The following is a 16,976-nucleotide window of genomic DNA, read 5'->3' as shown; positions in this document are numbered from 1 at the left end:
TTCAAGGTTATTATTTTAAGGAACTCTTCCTATAGAAAAACCATAAGCAAGTTAAAGAGTTGCTGGATCAAAGAGCAAAATATATAAATCAACATTGTTCCTACATACCAACAATAATTCATAAGAAAATACAGATTTAAAAAGATGTAATTTGCAACAGCAAATGAGAGCCTACATGGTGTCTAGAAATAAATTTAACAAAGATGTACAAGACCTTTGTGGAAAAATTAGTAAATATCATGAAAGAAGATAAATATAGATCTAAACAGAGAGATATAGCATGGTTTAGATGTGACGATTGTATAATAAATATGATCCAAATGAAGCTTTTGTTTTTTGCTTTTGCTTTTTATTTTTTTAATTTTTCTTTTAAGACAGGGTCTTGCTGTGTTGCCCAGGCTAGCCTTGAACTCCTGGGCTAAAGCTATCCTCCCACCTCAGCCTCCCAAGTACCTAGGACTACAGGCACATTTTACTGCACCTGGCTTGTTTTCGGTTTTTTGACTGAAACAAACAGATTCTAAAATTAATAATGGAAGGTCAAATGTCTATGAAAAGCCAAGAAATATATCATATGGAAGAATTAAAGGTGAGGGCAGTATAGGAGATCTTAGTCCATTTGATACAAGATTTGTTAAACTGTAAAGTTAAAAATAGTGTGCTATTTGTTTGAGATTAGAAACGGATCAGCAGAACCAAATCGAAATCTCAGAAGTAGACACAAATATTTTTTATTTTATTTCATTTACTATTACAATGTATATGATAGAAGCACCATTACAAATCAGTGGAGAAAAGAGTATGTAACATAGGCATATTTTGGTAACTGCTTTTAAACACAAATAAGAGAATCTCACATCCCATGCAGACAAAAAAAGTGTTACACATAAATGCAAAATCTCAGCAAGAAGATCAAAAGAAAATATAAAATAGCCTTATTTCAACAAGGTAGGAAAAATATTTCTCAAAAAAGATACCAAAAAACAAAACCTGTGAATAAAAAAATTAATAAATTTGATCATATTAAAAAAAATCTATAGAGAAAGTCCATGAACAAAGTAAAACGAATATTTTCTAATATTAGAAAATATTAAACACATCTAAAAGACATTAGGACTGATATCCAGAATACATAACAACTGCCTAAAAATCAACGGGCAGAGAATATGAACAGGAATTCACAGAAGAGGAAATAGAAACAGCAAATAAACATAGGAAACAATGTCAACTTACAAAGTAAAAAGAGAAATAGAACCTAAGAGATACACATACCTATCACTCTGAAGTCAGAAAATACTAAGTGTTGATGAGGATTGCTGAGACAAGAACTCTGCCCAATGTTAAAATAATAAATAAGTATAACCACATTAGGAAAAAAATTGGTAATAGCTAATAAAGTTGAAAATGCACATAACTTACAAACCAGCAATTGCTGACTGGTTATATACCCTTGTGTATCAAACACACAGGCAAAGATGTTTAGTGCAACATTATTTGTAATAGCAAAATATTAGAATCAAACTAAATGTATATTAGTATGTATATATATAAATGAACTGTACTAGTCATACAATAGAATTCTACACTGGAGGAAAACTAATTAAAACAATCCTACTTGTATGAATGTGAATAAATCCCCTGTGGGAGAAAAAAGGTTTTAAAAATATTTAAAATATGACCATTTATTTAACTTTCTAAATACATCATTTGTGAATAAATATCTATCCAGTAAAAATGTACAAGGTGTACTGGAAGATATATCCTAAATTCTTTTTTTATTTGTATAATTTTAAGGGGTACAACGGCAGTTTTGTTATATGGATATATTGCATAGTGGTGAAGACGGGGTTTTTAGTGTAACTATCACCCAAATGTACATTGTACCCATTAGTAATTTCTCATTCCTCACCCCTCTCCCACCCTCCCACTTTTGGGAGTGTACAATGTCTGTGTACATATACATATTTCTTTTGTGTATATATGTATACAAGAAATACATACATATATATATATATATATACCATATTTCTTTTGTGTATATATGTATACACAAAAGTGAGAGGGTGGAAGAGGGATAAGGGATGGGTACAATGCACATTATTTGGGTGACAGTTACACTTAAAGCCCAGTATTTACCATTGTGCAGTATATTCATGTAACAAAACTGCCATTGCACCCCTTAAAATTATATATGTGAGATATACATATAGATCTCACATTTTCTTTATCCAATCATCCATTAATGGACACTTAGGTTGATTCCATGACTTCACTATTGTCAAGAGTGCTGTGATAAATATATGTCAGGAATCTTTTTTATATAATGATTTATTTTCCTTTGGGTAGATATCTAGTAGTGGGATTGCCGGATGAAATGGTAATTCTAATTTTATTTCTTTAAGAAGATTCCATATTGTTTTCCATAAAGGCTGTACTAATTTACATTTCTACCAATAGTGTATAACTGTTCCCTTGTTTCTGCATCCTTGCCAACATCTGGGGTTATTTTTTGACTTTTTAATAATAGCCATTCTGACTGGTGTAAGATAATATCTCATTGTAGTTTTGATTTGCATTTCTCTGATGATTAGTGATATTGAGCATTTTTTTCATATCTTTCTTGGCCACTTGTATATCTTCTTTTGAAAAATGTCTCTTTATGTCCTTTGCCCACTCTTTATTGGGGCTTTTAGGGTTTATCGTTCTTGTTTGAGTTACTTGTAGATTATGGATATTAGTCCCTTTTCAGATGCATAGTTCGAAAATATCCTCCCTCATTCTGCAAGTTGTCTGTTCACTCTGTTGATTATTTATTTTGCTATGCAGAAGCTTTTTAGTTTAATTAAATCTCATTTGCCTATTTTGTTTTGGTTGCTTGTGTTTTTAAGGTCTTAGTCATAAATTCTTTGCCTGGGCCAATGTCCAGAAAAATTTTTCCTAGGTTTTATTCTAGGATTTTTATAGCTTCAGGTCTTACACTTAAGTCTTGAATTCATCTTGGGTTGATTTTTTTGTATGGTGAGAGATATGGGTCCAATTTCACTCTTCTAGTATGGCTAGCCAATTTTCCCGGCACCATTTACTGATTAAGGACCTTTTCCCTATATAGGTTTTTGTTGACTTTATTAAAGATAAGTTGGCTGTAGGTATGTGGGTTTATTTCTGGATTCTCTATTCTGTTCCATTATCTATGTGTCTATTTTTATACCAGTACCATGCTATTTCAGTTACTTAGCCTTGCATTAAGTCTATAATTTGAAGTCAGGTAATGTGATGTCTCCTGCTTTGTTCCTTTTGCTTAGGATTCCTTTGGATATTCGAGCTCTTTTTTGTTTCCATATGAGTTTTTAGAATTATTTTTTCTACTTCTGTGAAAAATGACATTGGTATTTTGACAGGAATTGCATTAAATCTGTAGACTGCTTTAAGAATCAACATTGAGGGTCGGGCGCGGTGGCTCATGCTTGTAATCCCAGCACTTTGGGAGGCCGAGGCGGGCGGATCACGAGGTCAGGAGGTCGAGACCAAAGTGAAACCCCGTCTCTACTAAAAATACAAAAAATTAGACGGGCGTGGTGGCGGGCGCCTGTAGTCCCAGCCACTCAGAGAGGCTGAGGCAGGAGAATGGCGTGAACCTGGGAGGCGGAGCTTGCACTGAGCCGAGACTGCGCCACTGCACTCCAGCCTGGGCGACAGAGCAAGACTCCGTCTCAAAAAAAAAAAAAAAAAAAAAAAAAAAGAATCAACATTGAATCAAAAGAATCAGTATTTCAACAATATTGATTCTTCCGATTTCATGAGCATGGGATACTTACCCATTTGTCTGTGTCATCTACGATTTCTTTCATCAGTGTTTCACCATTTTCCTTATTTGTCACTTCCTTGGTTAAATATATTCCTAGGTATTTTATTATTTTTGTAGCTATTGTAAATGGGACTGATTTCTTGATTTGGTTCTCAGTTTATTTTTGGTATATAGAAATGCTACTGATTTTTGTACACTGATTTCACATCTTGAAACTTTACTGAATTCATTTATCAAATGTTAATAGTCTTTTGGAGAAGGCTCTAGGGTTTTCTATGCACAATTTCATATCAGCAACCAGAGATAATTTGAAATCCTCTTTTCCAATTCAGATGTATTCTTTCTGTCTCTTGCCTGATTGCTCTGGCTAGAACTTTCCATACTATGTTGAATAGGAGTGGTAAAATTGAACATCTGTCTTATTCCACTTCTTGTGGGGGGAGGGGATATTTTAACTTTTCTCCATTCTGTATATTGTTGGCTGTGGGTTTATTGCCTATGGCTTTTATCATTTTGAGGTATGTGTTCCTTCTATGCCTAGTTTTTGAGGGTTCTTATCCTGAAGGGATGCTAAATTTTATCAAATGCTGCTTCTGCATCTATTGAGATGATCATACAGTTTTTTGTTTTTAATTTTGTTTATGCAATGAATCACACTTATTGATTTGTATATGTTGAACCCTCCTTGCATTTCTGGAATAAAACCCACTTGATTGTGGTGTATTACGTTTTTGAGGTGCTCATGGATTCAGTTTTCTAGTATTTTGTGGGAGATTTTTGCATCTGTGTTCATCAGAGATATTGTTCTGTAGTTTTCTTTTTGTGTTATATCCTTGTCTGGCTTTGCTATCAGGGTGACACTGACTTTGTAAAATGAGTTAGGGAGGATTTCCTCCTTTTCAATACATGGGAATAATTTCAGGAGAATTGGTACAAGTTCTTCTTTGTATTTTTGGTAGAATTTGGCTATGAATCCATCTGGTCCTAGGCTTTTTTTTCTTAGGAGATTTTTTATTACTGATTCAATCTCACTACTTGTTATCGGTCTGTTTAGGATTTCTGTTTCTTCGTGGTTCAATCTGGAAATAATATGTTTCCAGGAATTTATCCATTTCCTCTAGGTTTTCTAAGTGTGTGGGCATATCGTCATTCATAGCAGTCTCTGATAATCTTTTGTATTTTTATGACATCAGTCATAAGTGTGTCTTTTTTCATTTCTGATTCTTTATTTGGATTTTCTCTGTTTTTCTTGGTAAGTCTAGTGAGTGGTTTATCAATTTTCTTTGTCCTTTCAAAAAAACAACTTTTCATTTCATTGATTTTTTTGTACTTTTTTTACTTCAATTTTATATAGTTCTACTCTGATCTTTGTTCCTTCTTTCCTTTTGCTAGCTTTGGGTTTGGTTTGCTCTGGTTTCTCTAGACTCATAAGGTGTAACAGTAGGTTACTAATTTGTGGTGTTTCTTTTTATGTTTGCATTTAACACTATAATCTTCCCTCTTAACACTGTTTTTGCTGTGTCCTAGAGGTTCTGGTATGTTGTGTCCCCATTTTTATTCATTTCAAAAAAAAATTAATTTTTATCTTAATTTTGCATTCTTCAGGAGCCTGTTGTTTAATCTCCATGTATTTGTAAAGTTTCAAGAGCACCTATCGTTATTGACTTCTCTTTTAATCCAATATGGGTTAAGAAGATATGTTATAATTTTGATTTTCAAAAATTTATTGAAACTTCTTCTCTGATCTGACATAAAATCTATCTTGGAAATGTTCCATGTGCTGATGAGAAAAAATGTATATATTCTGCAGTTATTGAGTAGAATATTCTATTAGGTCCATTTGGTCTAAAGTCCAATTTAAGTCCAGTGTTTCTTTGCTGATTTTCTGTGTCAATGATCTGTCTAGTGTTGTTAGTGGGGTGTTGAAGTCCCCCACTATTATCAAATTGTAAGAAGGGTATTGAAGTGTCCTACTATTATTATATCGCTATCAATTTATCATTTCAGATCTGTCAATATTTGCTATATACATTTAAGGACTCAAATGTTGGGTGCATATATTACAATGGTTATATCTTCCTACTGAATTGACCCTTTCATCATTGTGAAGTAACCTTTTTGTCTCTAAAGATAGTTGTTTTACTAAAGCGTACTTTTCTAACATAACTACAGCCATTCCTCTTTTATTTCATTTACAATTTGCATGGAATATCCTTTTCCATCTTTTCACTTTTAGCATGTGTATCCTTGAATCTAAAGTGAGTTTCTTATAACAGCATGCAGTTGGATGTTGTTTTTAATCTAGTCAGCACTCTGTTATGTTTTTAATTGTAGAGCTTATTTCACATACATCTTTAATAATTATTAATAAAGATTTACTATTGCTATTTTCTTAGCTATTTATTAACTATTTGTCTTGTAGTTCTTTTGTCCCTCCTTTTCTCTTGCTGTCTTTTGTGTTTTTTTGTATTGACAGTTTTGATTACTTTCTCTTTATCTGTTGTGTAACTTTTATAAGTATTTTCCTTGTGGTTACCAAGGGGCTTACATAAAATATTTTATAATAGTCTATTTTAGGCTGATAACAACTTAACTTCCCTTGCATTCAAGTACTCTCCAATTTACCTCTCCTCCTCTATATTATATGCTATTGATGTAAAATTTACATGTATTTATATTACATATGCATTAACATACTTTAGTTATCATTGTCTTTAATACTTTCATCTTTTTTCTTTAATAAAAATTACTTAAAACAATTAGGATTATTTTTCTAAATTCTTTTATGAATTTGTTTTATTTTTATTTTTTACTTTTAGGTTTGGGAATACATGTGCAGGTGTGTGATACAGGTAAACTCATGTCATGGGAGTATGCTGTACAGATTATTTTTTGTCACCCAGGCACTAAGTCTAGTACCCAGTGGTTATTTTTTCTGTTCCTCTCCCTCCTCCCCACCTCCACCCTCAAGTAGGCCCCAGTGTCTGTTGTTCCCTTCTTTGTGTTCATGAGTTCTCATCACTTAGCTCCCACTTATACGTGAGAACATACGGAATTTGGTTTTCTGTTCCTGCATTAGTTTGCTAAGGATAATGGCCTCCAGCTACAATTTACCTCTCCTCCCCTCACAATGTATGCTATTGATGTCAAATTTTACATATATTTGTTATGTATACATTAGCATAATTTAGTTACCATTGTCTTTAATACTTTTTAACTTTTATAGTAGAATTAAAAGTGATTTACTCATCACTATTATAGTAATGTACTACTCTCTTTTGATCTATATATTTACCCTTACCAACAAGTTTCATACTTTCCAACACTCTTGTGTTTCTGTTTAGCATCCTTTCATCTCAACTTAAAAATTCTCTTTAGCAATTTGGTCACGACAGTAACAGAAATCGCTGGATAAGTGAAGTGCCACTGGGTTCTTTGCCCTCCCTTCACAACTTGGGATAAATCTGTATCAAGACGGTTCTTTTCTAGATTTCCTCTACCTTTCTGCGCTTACCTTTCTGCTCTGAGAAGCACAGCTACCTGCCTTCACTGAAATATACTTCAGGCTGAGAGATTTGGGGTGGGATAGCAGGTCAGTTCATCTTCTGCAGGAAGGTGCAGCTTTTCCATATCAGCTCAACCATGCCGCCAGTCCATTCTTAAGGAACTGCTGACCAGGACTAATGATGCACTTTAGCTTTGAGTTTTTGGGGGTTACTCTACCAACAAACAGTCTGTTGGGAAAAAAGCAGTCCCAGGAATGAACAGATCAGAATGTTCACACTGGTTAATCTTTTTCTAACAATGAGGATGAAGGTAGCAGAAGCTGGTATGTTTCCAGATGGTTCTTCTAATCAAACTAATTTTTCACTGTTGACAAGTGAGGCAAGGGTTGTACTGGACCGAAGACTGAGGCTTGGCCATCTAGCATTCCACACAAAATTGTTTCCCATAAGCATTCCTTTTATTCTCTATCCTATCCTAGGTCTGCCTCAACCATGAGATAGGAGAGCCTCTGGTACTAGCTGCTGTAGCAGTGGCCTTCGTCCAGGGCAGTTAAAGGAGTTTTGGACCCTTTCTTTCTCTGGGATCACTGCCCAGCACCTTCCTACAGAGATGACTTTAGAAGGAAAAAAAAAAAAAAAAGGAAAACAACACCCCATTCCAAGGAGTCTGGCATTCCTGAATCCTCCTTCCCTGCTAGGTGCCTGTCACCTGTCTTTACTGCCTCCTTTTCCCTGTCATGTTCATCAGCTTATGGCTTCTGTCCAAGCACCTGAACAGAAGACTAAAACCTCTACTGCAGGCTGGTTTTAGGTCTTGATTTATGTCAGAATCTCACACAGCACTGCTAATGTAAATTTCAGTTTTTTCCCTCTAAGACAAACACCAAAATATCCAACTTTTTTTGGTGGGAAGAGAGATTGTCCTGTGATTTCTACCCATTTCCTCAGGCCTGTGGCAATAAACTTTATATACTTAAAGTTATACAGAAAATAGAATAAACTTAACACCAAACTTGAAAAAACAACTCCATTTATCATTTCTTGTAAAACAAGTCTAGTGGTGATAAACTCCCTTGGCTTTTATTTGCCTGAAAAAGTCCTTATCTCCCCTTCATTTTGGTAGGATGGGTTTGCTCATATGGTATTTGGGGGTGACCATTTTTTTCTTTTAGCACTTTGAGTATATTACCCTACTCCCTTCTGACCTGCAAGATTTTTGCTAAAAAAATTTATTTACTTATTTAATTTAATAAATCTGCTGACTGTCTTATGGAGTTCCCATGTACACAAGTTGCTTTTCTCTAGCTGCTTTCAAAATTCTCTAACATTTGACCATTTGTATATGTTGTGCCTCTTTGCATTCATTTTATTTGGTGTCCTTTGGGCTTCCTAGAGCTGGATTACTATTTTCTTCCCTAGGTTTGGAAATTTTTCAGCCATTATTTCTTTGAATAAGCTTTCTATCCCTTTCTCTTTCTCTTCTCTCCTTCTTTAATTCAAATAATGTATACATTGTTCTGCTGAGTGGTATCCATAAGTCCCTTAAGTGATCTTCATAGTTTTTTCATTGTTCTGCTGAGTGGTATCCATAAGTCCCTTAAGTGATCTTCATAGTTTTTTCTTTTTTTTTTTTTTTTTTTGGCTCCTTTGATTGGAAAATTTCCAATTACCTGTCTTCAAATTCACTGATCATTTCTTCTGCTCTCTCTAGTCTGCTATTGAACCTCTCCACTGAATTTTTCAAATCAGTTGCTGGATTCTTCAGCTCTATCACTTCTGTCTGACTTTTTTCTATCTGTTGAAATTCTCACATTGTTCATACAATGCCCTCCTGACCTCAGCAAGGATCCTTATGGCCATTATTTTGGATTCTTTGTTAGATAAATTACTTATCTAAATTTCATGAGGGCCAGTTTCTAGAGCTTTATTATTTCATTTGGAACATATTTCCCTATTTCTTCATCTTCCTTGACTCTCTTTATTGCTTTTGGCATATTAGATAAGACTGTAACTCTTCCAGTGTCGTCAGACTGGCCATGTGTAGGAGATGAACCTAACCAATCAGCCTGGCCAGAGATTCTGGGTGCCTCTGAAACCACTGAGCTTGTCCAAAATCTTATCTTTGCTCTTACTGTCCCCCAGGAGATTAGGGTGTGCCAAGCCCATTCAGTGCCCCTAGAAAGTCAGTATGGAATTAAGCCCTTCAAGATGCGGCCAGAAAAGTTTAGGAGTTAGACATGTGTTCCAGTTCCTTTTCTCCTCAGGGAGAAACCAGTAGCTAATTTTATCTCACTCACTGGGCTCTAAGATGGAGAGAGGATCAGTGGCAAATATCGCCACTCTCATTCAGACCACACACTCTTTCAACCCACTGCTTTGCTTTTTGTCACCCCTGGCTTCCATCTGCTCTCAGAGACAGGTGGAATAGCTGGAGTCTTGGTTCTACCTCTTGAGTGAACCATAAGGAGGAGCTACAGGAATTTCCCACACACCCATTTAGTCTCCAAGAGAAATACAAATAGCCTGCTTCATCAGCTGCCAGATGCGAGCTAATTAAAGGCCTGACCCACAGGCGGCAGCTGGGAATGTTAGGACATTAGGTGTGTAGTCAAACCCCTTCCAGGGAGAAATTGGGAGCTAGCTGTTGTAGCCTTCTTGCTCTGCACTGAGCCAGAAGGAGTAGCCACTAGAAATGTTCACACATCCATTTAAACCCACCTCTTCGTTCTATGTGGTCTCACGGAACTCCCAAATGCCAAGAACCATTCAGCCCCAGAGCTAGGTGATTCAAGTAGCCAATCCCTCAAGTAGGAGCTTTAAAAGCTGCATGCTTATGTGTGGATAAACTGACAAGGAGAAGCTGGAGACCTGATTTTATCACTGAAGCAGGACAGGGATAAAAAGCATGAGGAGCGCCCATACACCATTTAAACTTCCCTAGAGGTCTCCTAACTACCTGTTTCATCATCTCCCAGATGCAGGCAAGTTAGAAGCCTGACCCACAGGCAGCAGCTTGGAAAGTGTGCAGGCAAATCCCTTCCAGGGAGAAACTGGAATCTAGGAGTTTCTGCCTATTCACTCTGCATTAAATTCATGGGATAGCTGCTGGAAGTGCTCATGCACCTGTTTAAATCCACATCTTTATTCTCTGTGGTCCTAGAAGACTCACAAGTGTAGAGGCCTATCAGTTCCCACAGGTAGGTGATTTAGAAGCCAATCCCTCATGTAGGAGCTATAAAAGTTGGAGCACTCAATATGTGAACAAACTCCTTTGAAAGACAAGCTGAAGACCTGGTTTTATTGCTAGAGCCAGCCAAAAAGAAAAGGTAGGTCTTGTATTTTTAGAAATAACCAAAGGAAACTTCTGTATTTAAATACAACAATTTTTATATTATTCTTCATATTTTTCTGCATTGCAAACTTTTCAAGAATTTATTCTGAGATTTTTTAAATGTTAATAAAGTATAGATTAAACATGAGCTAAAAAATAAATGGATACATAAATGTAGATGACAACATTTTTTCTGATAAAAAGAAAACTCTCACAGAGATTATAGAGCCCGGAGACAGTATTTTTCAACTAAACGTAGTATTAAGGTCACCAGAAGAACTCTAAAACCATACAAGTGACTACCAACCCTACTGACTCAGATGCTAGGGACAAAAGTATGGTTTTTTTAAGTGTAATTCTAGTGCACATAAATATTCTGGGGAATGTACAGACCAAGGGGGCAGAAGGCATAACTCTCCAGGTTGGAAAGGATGAAGCAAGGTATTATAATCTGCCCCAGATTCTCTTGTCTTTCTCTTTTAATCTACAAGATAAAATAGGAAAAAGAATTTACAGAGGAACTCCAGGTTTTCAAGAATAATAAGACACTATCCTGGATTAGAATTCATATAATTAGAGAAAGTAGCAAAGCAACTAATCCTAACTGAAGAACAAAGTTTATCTTAAATTAGAAAGAGCAGTTAATGTTATATGTAGGCTTTTTGATGTAGAAAACAAAAGAGAGTACACATAAAAAATTTTGAGAGATCTTGGTAGGTTCCCTGCTGCAGTGCTCATCCTGTGCTCTCTTGTTCCCTGGGCTGTCTCCTCTGCTTGCTTTCTGGCTCTACCATACCCTGCTCTGAAGAGACACCTGCCATTTCCCTCAAGAAGCCGGCCAGCCTGTGGAGGAGAGTGGCATGCAGCCCCACTTTGCCTGGCTCCCTGAGCACACCGCAGACTCAACTCAGGGATCCACAGGACCACAGACTATGACCTGTACAGTGCCTATTATTATACAATACTACCTATGGACAAAGTTCTTGTGAAAACAGACATCCAGATATGTCTTGCATCTGGATGTTATGGAATAGTTGCTCTATGGTCTGGCTTGGCTGCAAAACACTTTATAGATGTAGGAGCTGGTGTCATATAAAGATTATAGAGGAAATTTTGGTGATATACTGTTTAATTTTGGCAAAGAAAAGTTTGAAGTCAAAAAAATGATTGGATTGCACAGCTCATTTATGAATGAATTTTTTATACATAAAGAGATACTCAAGACTTGGATGATACTGAACGGGGTTCAGGAGATTTTTGTTTCACTGGAAAAAATCAAAATTTATGCTAAGAATAAATAGTAAATGAAAAAATTATACCTTTTTCTTAAAAAGAGTTTTTGCTTAAAAAGAAAAACAAAAAAACTTAATTCCTTTTTCCTTTAAAGCAGAATTTGTCAAAATTATAATTAGTTAAATAATGCTAAATAAGAACTAAATTTGTAGGGTAGAAGGGTCTCTAATGAACACTTGACTTGAAGTTTTAGAATAAAATGTAGCTGGGTCAGAATATCAAGCCCATTGTTTACTACCTGTAAAACTTTGGTTGAATTACTTAACCTGTATGAGCTTGAGCTTCCTCAGCTTCATAATAAAAGTAAACACTAAGGATAACACTAAACATTTTATTATACCAGAAAGCAAGGAAGGAATCAAAGATTGCTTGGTTTATGTAAAAAGAACCCACGAGCTAAATCAAAAGGCTCCCAACTATCAAAAATAGAACATATTGAGCAGCAGTAAGAATACTTATTGAAACACATATATTTAACTCTATGAATCCATAATGATAGTTTTTAAAAAATAAATGATCACCATTGGAGGATTCTAAGCAACAACTGATCTTTTGAAAAGCAATAAATTTTAAAAATCAACCATTTATCTTGCCTTTTCTATACGTACTATACCACAGTTCCAACAGTAAACAGTTTTATTTCAACTAATAAGACTAAAATTTATAGGCTATGACCATTCTTCAACTCCTAATAAATAATTAGGTCTAGATTTTGATCATCAATGGCCACCAATATTACACAGAGAGGGAAAACAAACATTTATGTGCCTCCTGATTTTTTTAGTACACAATACCATCTATGAAGCAGTCTTGCTGAAAGGATTGAGCATCAATCTGATTATGCCTCTAGTCTACAAATTTATAGAAAATACAAAAGACAAAGAAACATACTAAAAGACACCATTGGGAAATACTCAGAAAAGCCAGACTAGGAAATTCAAGAGAATAATAAACTTATTTCGATAAATATAATATAATGAAGAGATAGAGAGGAAGCATATGTATTTTTACAAATTAAGAACTATATCAACCAATTACAATGTATGGATCTTATTTGCATTCTGATTAAAACAAAATTTATTAAAAATATGAGGCAATTGGGAAAATTTGAACACAAAGAAGCTAGTTGAGGATATTAAACTATTTTCATTTTGTAAGTATGATATTAGCATTGTGATTATGTTTGGGGTATACATATTAAAATGTTTACAGATTAAAATATATATCTGGTATTTACATCAAAATAATTGAAGAAGGAAAGTAGAGATAAAACATGACTGACCATGAATTGAAAATTATTAAAGCTGAGTGATGGGCACATGAGGATTCATTATAATAGTCTCTCCACTTTGTGTTTGTTTTGCATTACTCATATTAAGTTTTTTATTTTTTTAAAAAAAGGGGTTCTGGCCCTCTCTCTTCCTGAATCCTTGCTTATACTGGCCAGGCTGCTTTTCAGTGAGAAGGCGTCTGTCAGAGAGCTTATTACAGCCTCTGATCATACTCGGAGGGGATGAGGAACATTGAATCCAAGGGAGAGCCTGAATTCCTACAAAAGCTTATCTCTAAGATTTCCACCTTGAGCTAGATCTGCTAAAAGACAATCATCAAAAAAGTGAGGCTAATAAAAGAGAAAAATCATACCAATGTTTTTAACAAAAAGGAGGCCAGGCGCGGTGGCTCATGCCTGTAATCCCAGCACTTTGAGAGGCCGAGGCAGGTGGATCACGAGGTCAGGAGATCAAGACCATCCTGGCTAATACGGTGAAACCCCATCTCTACTAAAAATACAAAAAATTAGCCGGGCGTGTTGGCGGGCGCCTGTAGTCCCAGCTACTCGGGAGGCTGAGGCAGGAGAATGGCGTGCACCTGGGAGGTGGAGCTTGCAGTGAGCCAAGATCGTGCCACTACACTCCAGCCCAGGCAACAGAGCGACACTCTGTCTCAAAAAAAAAAAAAAAAAAGAGAAAAAAGTGATGTCAGCAAGATGGCAGAATAGGAATTCTCTGTCTTCACTCCCCCTCAACAGAAATCTAAACAATTACTGAATCCTGTTCACATCTTTGCCTAACTAATGAGAGATCCCACCTTAGGTTTCTAGCTAGAAATGCCAAAGGAAGTTAGTTCCCTAATCTGCCAAAGTTAAAATTCTATCAAAGTTAAAGATGATCCTAACAAAACTGAAGTACCTACCTGATCGTCTATACCGATCCTACCTTACCAATATTTGCAAAATTTTTTTCTAGCACAGAAGAAAAACAATCACTAAATGAAGGTTTTTATGGTTTGAATATGTCCTTCCAATTTTTTCTGCTGAAAATTTAATCCCCACATTCATATGTTGATGGCATTGGGAAATGGGGCTTTAGGGAGGTAATTAGGATTAGATAAAGTCATCAAGGTGGGAACCCCATGATAGAACTAGTGGCTTTATAGGAAGGAAGACAGACCTGAGCTGACATGCTCCCTTGCTCTCATCATGTGATACTTTCCACCATACTATTATATAACACAAACACCTCGCCAGATGCTTGTGCTATGCTCTTTGACTTCCCAGTCTCCAGAATCATGAGCCAAATAAACTTATTTTCTTTATAAGCTACCCAGTTTGTAATAATCAGTTATAGCAATGGGAAACAAACTAAGACAAAGATTTTGGAGGTTCTGCATATTGTCAAGGAGAAGAAGAGAGGACATATTGCTTGAGAGCATCATAGAGGAACAGAAGCTCTGGCCAATATATATAAATAGAAAACACGCTGGGCGCAGTGGCTCACGCCTCAGTTAGGGAAACAGGTGGATCCCCTGAGGTCAGAATTTCCACACCAGCCTGACCAACATGGTGAAACGCTGTCTCTACTAAAAATACAAAATTAGCCAGGTGTGGTGGTGCATGCCTGTAATCCCAGCTACTCAGGAGGCTGAGGCAGGAGAATCATTTGAACCCAGGAGGCGGAGGTTGAAGTGAGCTGAGATTGCATCATTGCACTCCAGCCTGGGCCACAAGAGCAAAACTCTGTCTCAAAAAAAAAAAAAAGGAAACAAATTCACATTCAACTATAAAACCTATTATCTCCCAAAAATTTCTCAAGTGGGGAAAAAGGATATGATAGAGATTGAAACCCTCTATCCCCAGAAGCCCTGCTTTTTGGCAATCCATGTAATTTATTGCTTAAGGCATTTATTGGAGAGCACTTTCTTACTGCTCTTATTTGTTTATCTCTTGAGATGAGGAATATACTTGGACTTATCAAGTCAAAGCTAATATTCACTGACTTTAGTCTTGTATTACAATAAAAATAGCTCATTAGTTCTTTCATTTTAAAAATATTATCTGTTCATTGAGTTCTCACACCTGCCTCCTGCTCCACCCCAAGTGGTAACTAGCCACTGTTAATATTTTGGTCAACATCCTTTCAGATCCCTGTCTAAGGATATACACGTATGTATAATAGAGTTTTAAATTAAATATGTTTTTATGTTTTGTTGATGACTTTTTTAAAGTTCAATAATACGTTCTTCACATTTAGCACTCCATTTTAATAAATATACATCAATATAAATGTGAAAATACGAAAGGCTAAAAATATATACCTTAGGCAGTAATTAGGATAATTAACAGAAGCAAATGTTTGGTGACTAGAAAGCATTACATAAAATCACATATTTAAAATGCTTAACACAGTGGCTATCACTTACTTAGTAGGCACTGAACCAATGACCCATTCTGGAGAAGAATCTGTATAGTATGTCTATATACTCATAAATAAGTATCATCTATTAAAAGATAGCTAGTAACAACTACCCAATGCTAAATTTGACTGGCTTTCAAAGAGATAGTAAATTTGGTGACTGAATCCTGTCCTTTCCCTCCCTAACCTCACTGAGGAAGGGAAAATACAGTCTTATTCTCAGAAAGAAAGCACCTCAAGGTATACCTTACCTCTCAAGTTTTGGGGAATATAAAAGGACTGATGAAACATTAGACAACAGTATTTCTCAATGGCTGGCTAGTTTGTTAGTTTTCCTGACAGTTTGTTAGGCCAGAAAGCCTGTGGCCTATTTATACCATACCTTTCCAATTTCTTACAACAAAATGATCAAAAAGAATTTGAAAAAGTAATAAAGGTGGTATAAAAATCTAGGTATATTATAATTAATAGGACTTAGTCTCCATTAACCCCCAAAGTAACATCAAAATAGTCTCCCAAAAATATAATGGATTTTTATGAGAACTTAATGTAAACATGCAACAAGAGATCCACTCTCAACCCTTCATGTAAACACATCTGTTGCTGCTAATCATACTTCCAGAATCCCTTGCTTAGAGTATAGGCATAGTCATTCCATATCCTTTAATATTCTGGATTCTATAGACACTTCCAGCAGAGACAAACTCTATTAGAGCCATTAACTATAGCTATATAAAACCTTTAAGAATCAATCTCAAAAAAAAAAAAGAATCAATCTCTAAATACTTATAAAAGCAAATAATAAAAAAAATCTAAATTGGAGTAAAAGTAAACACAGTTTCTCTGACTGTAGGCTTTTATTTAGTGCCTGTGTTCAAATGTACTTTCTCCTTCCATTTTCTTCTGTACATCAGTTTAGATGACCAATAATTTTATCTTTGTCCTTCACAAGAATTGCATTAACTGCCTTGAGACATAATTGTGGAAACATTAACTGGTTTCTTTTGGCAACATTTTAAGGTGAATACATTGTTCATTCACTGAAAGCTAAAGATATATAAATCCTGTGTATATATCTCATTTTACAAAATAAACAAAGATAGTTATATATATTTTTTTCAGATGCTTTAATCTGCAAATTCATTTGTTGGATGATATTCTTCTAATAAATAAACTACTAAAGACTTTTAAATTAGTCCTGAATTTTGTAGCCATTCCATTTTGAGCTTTAATCACAATTCAAACCAAATTTATTATCTACTTATCTGGTTTATCCTGAAGCCTCTAACTTCTGGCTTAATCTTTCTCTAATCTCTTTAAGACATATTCCTTACAAATAAAATAATTTT

General features: G+C 35.4%; 1 protein-coding gene and 1 pseudogene across 1 annotated transcript in view; one reads left to right on the top strand and one right to left on the bottom strand.

Annotated features, from left to right (window-relative positions):
• The window catches only part of STPG2 (sperm tail PG-rich repeat containing 2), a 473,086-nt gene that overhangs the window by 363,615 nt on the left and 92,495 nt on the right, over positions 1–16,976 (bottom strand). The window lies entirely within an intron of this gene.
• Positions 7,610–11,933, top strand: LOC129491914 (deoxyuridine 5'-triphosphate nucleotidohydrolase-like; annotated as a pseudogene).

This window comes from Symphalangus syndactylus, chromosome 10 (assembly GCF_028878055.3).
Source record: "Symphalangus syndactylus isolate Jambi chromosome 10, NHGRI_mSymSyn1-v2.1_pri, whole genome shotgun sequence".
Lineage (NCBI taxonomy): Eukaryota > Metazoa > Chordata > Mammalia > Primates > Hylobatidae > Symphalangus > Symphalangus syndactylus.
Note: the sequence above shows the minus strand (reverse complement) of the source record. Positions and strands in the feature narration are given on the sequence as shown.